Here is a 10,000-nt window from a genome sequence, read left to right as displayed (position 1 = left end):
TACAAAGATACTCGTCCTCATCACCATCACTGCCAATACTACAAAGATACTCGTCCTCATCACCATCGTTGCCAATACTACAATGATACTCGTCCTCATCACCATCATTGCCAATACTACAAAGATACTCGTCCTCATCACCATCATTGCCAATACTACAAAGATACTCGTCCTCATCACCATCATTGCCAATACTACAAAGATACTCGTCCTCATCACCATCACTGCCAATACTAAAAAGATACTCGTCCTCATCACCATCATTGCCAATACTACAAAGATACTCGTCATCATCACCATCACTGCCAATACTACAAAGATACTCGTCCTCATCACCATCATTGCCAATACTACAAAGATACTCGTCCTCATCACCATCACTGCCAATACTACAAAGATACTCGTCCTCATCACCATCGTTGCCAATACTACAAAGATACTCGTCCTCATCACCATCGTTGCCAATACTACAGTGATACTCGTCCTCATCACCATCATTGCCAATACTACAAAGATACTCGTCCTCATCACCATCGTTGCCAATACTACAATGATACTCGTCCTCATCACCATCATTGCCAATACTACAATGATACTCGTCCTCATCACCATCATTGCCAATACTACAAAGATACTCGTCCTCATCACCATCGTTGCCAATACTACAATGATACTCGTCCTCATCACCATCATTGCCAATACTACAAAGATACTCGTCCTCATCACCATCATTGCCAATACTACAAAGATACTCGTCCTCATCACCATCGTTGCCAATACTACAATGATACTCGTCCTCATCACCATCGTTGCCAATACTACAAAGATACTCGTCCTCATCACCATCGTTGCCAATACTACAAAGATACTCGTCCTCATCACCATCGTTGCCAATACTACAATGATACTCGTCCTCATCACCATCGTTGCCAATACTACAAAGATACTCGTCCTCATCACCATCATTGCCAATACTACAAAGATACTCGTCCTCATCACCATCATTGCCAATACTGCAATGATACTCGTCCTCATCACCATCATTGCCAATGCTACAATGATACTCGTCCTCATCACCATCATTGCCAATACTACAATGATACTCGTCCTCATCACCATCATTGCCAATGCTACAATGATACTCGTCCTCATCACCATCATTGCCAATGCTACAATGATACTCGTCCTCATCACCATCATTGCCAATACTACAAAGATACTCGTCCTCATCACCATCGTTGCCAATACTACAAAGATACTCATCCTCATCACCATCGTTGCCAATACTACAAAGATACTCGTCCTCATCACCATCATTGCCGATACTACAATGATACTCGTCCTCATCACCATCATTGCCAATGCTACAATGATACTCGTCCTCATCACCATCATTGCCAATACTACAAAGATACTCGTCCTCATCACCATCGTTGCCAATACTACAAAGATACTCGTCCTCATCACCATCGTTGCCAATACTACAAAGATACTCGTCCTCATCACCATCATTGCCAATACTACAAAGATACTCGTCCTCATCACCATCGTTGCCAATACTACAATGACACTCATCCTCATCACCATCGTTGCCAATACTACAAAGATACTCATCCTCATCACCATCGCTGCCAATACTACAAAGATACTCGTCCTCATCACCATCGTTGCCAATACTACAAAGATACTCGTCCTCATCACCATCGTTGCCAATACTACAATGACACTCGTCCTCATCACCATCGTTGCCAATACTACAAAGATACTCGTCCTCATCACCATCGTTGCCAATGCTACAAAGATACTCGTCCTCATCACCATCATTGCCAATACTACAAAGATACTCGTCCTCATCACCATCGTTGCCAATACTACAAAGAAACTCGTCCTCATCGCCATCATTGCCAATACTACAAAGATACTCGTCCTCATCACCATCATTGCCAATACTACAAAGATACTCGTCCTCATCACCATCGTTGCCAATACTACAATGACACTCGTCCTCATCACCATCGTTGCCAATACTACAAAGATACTCGTCCTCATCACCATAATTGCCAATACTACAAAGATACTCGTCCTCATCACCATCGTTGCCAATACTACAATGACACTCGTCCTCATCACCATCGTTGCCAATACTACAAAGATACTCGTCCTCATCACCATCGTTGCCAATGCTACAAAGATACTCGTCCTCATCACCATCGTTGCCAATACTACAGAGATACTCGTCCTCATCACCATCGTTGCCAATACTACAAAGATACTCGTCCTCATCACCATCGTTGCCAATACTACAAAGATACTCGTCCTCATCACCATCGTTGCCAATACTACAATGACACTCGTCCTCATCACCATCGTTGCCAATACTACAAAGATACTCGTCCTCATCACCATCGTTGCCAATACTACAAAGATACTCGTCCTCATCACCATCATTGCCAATACTACAAAGATACTCGTCCTCATCACCATCGTTGCCAATACTACAAAGATACTCGTCCTCATCACCATCGTTGCCAATACTACAAAGATACTCGTCCTCATCACCATCGTTGCCAATACTGCAATGATACTCGTCCTCATCACCATCATTGCCAATACTACAAAGATACTCGTCCTCATCACCATCATTGCCAATACTACAAAGATACTCGTCCTCATCACCATCATTGCCAATACTACAAAGATACTCGTCCTCATCACCATCGTTGCCAATACTACAATGACACTCGTCCTCATCACCATCGTTGCCAATACTACAAAGATACTCGTCCTCATCACCATCGTTGCCAATACTACAATGACACTCGTCCTCATCACCATCGTTGCCAATACTACAAAGATACTCGTCCTCATCACCATCATTGCCAATACTACAAAGATACTCGTCCTCATCACCATCATTGCCAATACTACAAAGATACTCGTCCTCATCACCATCATTGCCAATACTACAAAGATACTCGTCCTCATCACCATCGTTGCCAATACTACAATGACACTCGTCCTCATCACCATCGTTGCCAATACTACAAAGATACTCGTCCTCATCACCATCATTGCCAATACTACAAAGATACTCGTCCTCATCACCATCGTTGCCAATACTACAATGACACTCGTCCTCATCACCATCGTTGCCAATACTACAAAGATACTCGTCCTCATCACCATCGTTGCCAATGCTACAAAGATACTCGTCCTCATCGCCATCATTGCCAATACTACAAAGATACTCGTCCTCATCACCATCATTGCCAATACTACAAAGATACTCGTCCTCATCACCATCGTTGCCAATACTACAATGACACTCGTCCTCATCACCATCGTTGCCAATACTACAAAGATACTCGTCCTCATCACCATCGTTGCCAATACTACAATGACACTCGTCCTCATCACCATCGTTGCCAATACTACAAAGATACTCCTCCTCATCACCATCGTTGCCAATACTACAATGATACTCGTCCTCATCACCATCATTGCCAATACTACAAAGATACTCGTCCTCATCACCATCGTTGCCAATACTACAATGACACTCGTCCTCATCACCATCGTTGCCAATACTACAATGACACTCGTCCTCATCACCATCGTTGCCAATACTACAAAGATACTCGTCCTCATCACCATCGTTGCCAATACTACAATGACACTCGTCCTCATCACCATCGTTGCCAATACTACAAAGATACTCGTCCTCATCACCATCGTTGCCAATACTACAATGACACTCGTCCTCATCACCATCGTTGCCAATACTACAATGACACTCGTCCTCATCACCATCGTTGCCAATACTACAATGATACTCGTCCTCATCACCATCGTTGCCAATACTACAAAGATACTCGTCCTCATCACCATCGTTGCCAATACTACAGTGATACTCGTCCTCATCACCATCATTGCCAATACTACAATGATACTCGCCCTCATCACCATCGTTGCCAATACTACAAAGATACTCGTTCTCATCACCATCGTTGCCAATACTACAGTGATACTCGTCCTCATCACCATCATTGCCAATACTACAAAGATACTCGTCCTCATCACCATCGTTGCCAATACTACAGTGATACTCGTCCTCATCACCATCATTGCCAATACTACAATGATACTCGCCCTCATCACCATCGTTGCCAATACTGCAATGATACTCGTCCTCATCACCATCGTTGCCAATACTACAATGATACTCGTCCTCATCACCATCGTTGCCAATACTACAAAGACACTCGTCCTCATCACCATCATTGCCAATACTACAGTGATACTCGTCCTCATCACCATCATTGCCAATACTACAGTGATACTCGTCCTAATCACCATCATTGCCAATACTACAAAGATACTCGTCCTCATCACCATCATTGCCAATACTACAAAGATACTCGTCCTCATCACCATCACTGCCAATACTACAAAGATACTCGTCCTCATCACCATCGTTGCCAATACTACAAAGATACTCGTCCTCATCACCATCGTTGCCAATACTACAGTGATACTCGTCCTCATCACCATCATTGCCAATACTACAAAGATACTCGTCCTCATCACCATCGTTGCCAATACTACAATGATACTCGTCCTCATCACCATCATTGCCAATACTACAATGATACTCGTCCTCATCACCATCATTGCCAATACTACAAAGATACTCGTCCTCATCACCATCGTTGCCAATACTACAATGATACTCGTCCTCATCACCATCATTGCCAATACTACAAAGATACTCGTCCTCATCACCATCATTGCCAATACTACAAAGATACTCGTCCTCATCACCATCGTTGCCAATACTACAATGATACTCGTCCTCATCACCATCGTTGCCAATACTACAAAGATACTCGTCCTCATCACCATCGTTGCCAATACTACAAAGATACTCGTCCTCATCACCATCGTTGCCAATACTACAATGATACTCGTCCTCATCACCATCGTTGCCAATACTACAAAGATACTCGTCCTCATCACCATCATTGCCAATACTACAAAGATACTCGTCCTCATCACCATCATTGCCAATACTGCAATGATACTCGTCCTCATCACCATCATTGCCAATGCTACAATGATACTCGTCCTCATCACCATCATTGCCAATACTACAATGATACTCGTCCTCATCACCATCATTGCCAATGCTACAATGATACTCGTCCTCATCACCATCATTGCCAATGCTACAATGATACTCGTCCTCATCACCATCATTGCCAATACTACAAAGATACTCGTCCTCATCACCATCGTTGCCAATACTACAAAGATACTCGTCCTCATCACCATCGTTGCCAATACTACAAAGATACTCGTCCTCATCACCATCATTGCCAATACTACAATGATACTCGTCCTCATCACCATCATTGCCAATGCTACAATGATACTCGTCCTCATCACCATCATTGCCAATACTACAAAGATACTCGTCCTCATCACCATCGTTGCCAATACTACAAAGATAGTCGTCCTCATCACCATCGTTGCCAATACTACAAAGATACTCGTCCTCATCACCATCATTGCCAATACTACAAAGATACTCGTCCTCATCACCATCGTTGCCAATACTACAATGACACTCGTCCTCATCACCATCGTTGCCAATACTACAAAGATACTCGTCCTCATCACCATCGTTGCCAATGCTACAAAGATACTCGTCCTCATCACCATCGTTGCCAATACTACAAAGATACTCGTCCTCATCACCATCGTTGCCAATACTACAATGACACTCGTCCTCATCACCATCGTTGCCAATACTACAAAGATACTCGTCCTCATCACCATCGTTGCCAATGCTACAAAGATACTCGTCCTCATCACCATCATTGCCAATACTACAAAGATACTCGTCCTCATCACCATCGTTGCCAATACTACAAAGATACTCGTCCTCATCGCCATCATTGCCAATACTACAAAGATACTCGTCCTCATCACCATCATTGCCAATACTACAAAGATACTCGTCCTCATCACCATCGTTGCCAATACTACAATGACACTCGTCCTCATCACCATCGTTGCCAATACTACAAAGATACTCGTCCTCATCACCATCATTGCCAATACTACAAAGATACTCGTCCTCATCACCATCGTTGCCAATACTACAATGACACTCGTCCTCATCACCATCGTTGCCAATACTACAAAGATACTCGTCCTCATCACCATCGTTGCCAATGCTACAAAGATACTCGTCCTCATCACCATCGTTGCCAATACTACAAAGATACTCGTCCTCATCACCATCGTTGCCAATACTACAAAGATACTCGTCCTCATCACCATCGTTGCCAATACTACAAAGATACTCGTCCTCATCACCATCGTTGCCAATACTACAATGACACTCGTCCTCATCACCATCGTTGCCAATACTACAAAGATACTCGTCCTCATCACCATCGTTGCCAATGCTACAATGATACTCGTCCTCATCACCATCATTGCCAATACTACAGTGATACTCGTCCTCATCACCATCATTGCCAATACTACAGTGATACTCGTCCTCATCACCATCGTTGCCAATACTACAATGACACTCGTCCTCATCACCATCGTTGCCAATACTATAATGATACTCGTCCTCATCACCATCATTGCCAATACTATAATGATACTCGTCCTCATCACCATCATTGCCAATACTACAGTGATACTCGTCCTCATCACCATCGTTGCCAATACTGCAATGATACTCGTCCTCATCACCATCGTTGCCAATACTACAGTGATACTCGTCCTCATCACCATCGTTGCCAATACTACAATGATACTCGTCCTCATCACCATCGTTGCCAATACTACAAAGATACTCGTCCTCATCACCATCGTTGCCAATACTATAATGATACTCGTCCTCATCACCATCGTTGCCAATACTACAATGACACTCGTCCTCATCACCATCATTGCCAATACTACAATGACACTCGTCCTCATCACCATCATTGCCAATACTACAATGACACTCGTCCTCATCACCATCATTGCCAATACTACAAAGATACTCGTCCTCATCACCATCGTTGCTATTACTACAATGATTCTCGTCCTCATCACCATCATTGCCAATACTACAATGACACTCGTCCTCTTCACCATCATTGCCAATACTACAAAGATACTCGTCCTCATCACCATCGTTGCCAATACTACAATGACACTCGTCCTCATCACCATCATTGCCAATACTACAAAGATACTCGTCCTCATCACCATCGTTGCCAATACTACAATGACACTCGTCCTCATCACCATCATTGCCAATACTACAATGACACTCGTCCTCATCACCATCATTGCCAATACTACAATGACACTCGTCCTCATCACCATCATTGCCAATACTACAATGACACTCGTCCTCTTCACCATCATTGCCAATACTACAATGATACTCGTCCTCATCACCATCGTTGCCAATACTACAATGACACTCGTCCTCATCACCATCATTGCCAATACTACAATGACACTCGTCCTCTTCACCATCATTGCCAATACTACAAAGATACTCGTCCTCATCACCATCGTTGCCAATACTATAATGATACTCGTCCTCATCACCATCATTGCCAATACAACAAAGATACTCGTCCTCATCACCATCGTTGCCAATACTACAAGATACTCATCCTCATCACCATCATTGCCAATACTATAATGATACTCGTCCTCATCACCATCATTGCCAATACTGCAATGATACTCGTCCTCATCACCATCATTGCCAATACTACAAAGATACTCGTCCTCATCACCATCGTTGCCAATACTACAGTGATACTCGTCCTCATCACCATCATTGCCAATACTACAGTGATACTCGTCCTCATCACCATCATTGCCAATACTACAGTGATACTCGTCCTCATCACCATCATTGCCAATACTATAATGATACTCGTCCTCATCACCATCATTGCCAATACTACAATGATACTCGTCCTCATCACCATCGTTGCCAATACTACAAAGATACTCGTCCTCATCACCATCATTGCCAATACTACAAAGATACTCGTCCTCATCACCATCATTGCCAATACTATAATGATACTCGTCCTCATCACCATCGTTGCCAATACTACAAAGATACTCGTCCTCATCACCATCATTGCCAATACTACAGTGATACTCGTCCTCATCACCATCATTGCCAATACTACAATGATACTCGTCCTCATCACCATCGTTGCCAATACTACAAAGATACTCGTCCTCATCACCATCATTGCCAATACTACAAAGATACTCGTCCTCATCACCATCATTGCCAATACTACAAAGATACTCGTCCTCATCACCATCATTGCCAATACTACAAAGATACTCGTCCTCATCACCATCGTTGCCAATACTAAAAAGATACTCGTCCTCATCACCATCATTGCCAATACTACAAAGATACTCGTCCTCATCACCATCATTGCCAATGCTACAATGATACTCGTCCTCATCACCATCATTGCCAATACTACAAAGATACTCGTCCTCATCACCATCGTTGCCAATACTATAATGATACTCGTCCTCATCTCCATCATTGCCAATACTACAATGATACTCGTCCTCATCACCATCGTTGCCAATACTACAATGATACTCGTCCTCATCACCATCGTTGCCAATACTACAGTGATACTCGTCCTCATCACCATCGTTGCCAATACTACAAAGATACTCGTCCTCATCACCACCATTGCCAATAATACAATGATACTCATCCTCATCACCATCGTTGCCAATACTACAAAGATACTCATCCTCATCACCATCGTTGCCAATACTACAAAGATACTCGTCCTCATCACCATCATTGCCAATACTACAATGATACTCGTCCTCATCACCATCATTGCCAATACTACAATGATACTCGTCCTCATCACCATCGTTGCCAATACTACAATGATACTCGTCCTCATCACCATCGTTGCCAATACTCCAATGATACTCGTCCTCATCACCATCGTTGCCAATACTACAATGATACTCGTCCTCATCACCATCATTGCCAATACTATAATGATACTCATCCTCATCACCATCATTGCCAATACTATAATGATACTCATCCTCATCACCATCATTGCCAATACTACAATGATACTCGTCCTCATCACCATCGTTGCCAATACTACAATGATACTCGTCCTCATCACCATCATTGCCAATACTATAATGATACTCATCCTCATCACCATCATTGCCAATACTACAATGATACTCGTCCTCATCACCATCATTGCCAATACTACAGTGATACTCGTCCTCATCACCATCATTGCCAATACTACAGTGATACTCGTCCTCATCACCATCGTTGCCAATACTACAATGATACTCGCCCTCATCACCATCATTGCCAATACTACAATGATACTCGCCCTCATCAACATCATTGCCAATACTACAATGATACTCGTCCTCATCACCATCATTGCCAATACTACAATGATACTCGTCCTCATCACCATCATTGCCAATACTACAAAGATACTCGTCCTCATCACCATCATTGCCAATACTACAAAGATACTCGTCCTCATCACCATCATTGCCAATACTACAAAGATTCTCGTCCTCATCACCATCGTTGCCAATACTACAAAGATACTCGTCCTCATCACCATCATTGCCAATACTATAATGATACTCGTCCTCATCACCATCATTGCCAATACTACAGTGATACTCGTCCTCATCACCATCATTGCCAATACTACAGTGATACTCGTCCTCATCACCATCATTGCCAATACTATAATGATACTCGTCCTCATCACCATCATTGCCAATACTACAGTGATACTCGTCTTCATCACCATCATTGCCAATACTACAAAGATACTCGTCCTCATCACCATCATTGCCAATACTACAGTGATACTCGTCCTCATCACCATCATTGCCAATACTACAGTGATACTCGTCC

Source organism: Penaeus vannamei, chromosome 34 (assembly GCF_042767895.1).
Source record: "Penaeus vannamei isolate JL-2024 chromosome 34, ASM4276789v1, whole genome shotgun sequence".
In the NCBI taxonomy this organism is placed as follows: domain Eukaryota; kingdom Metazoa; phylum Arthropoda; class Malacostraca; order Decapoda; family Penaeidae; genus Penaeus; species Penaeus vannamei.
This window is presented reverse-complemented; position numbering follows the sequence as displayed.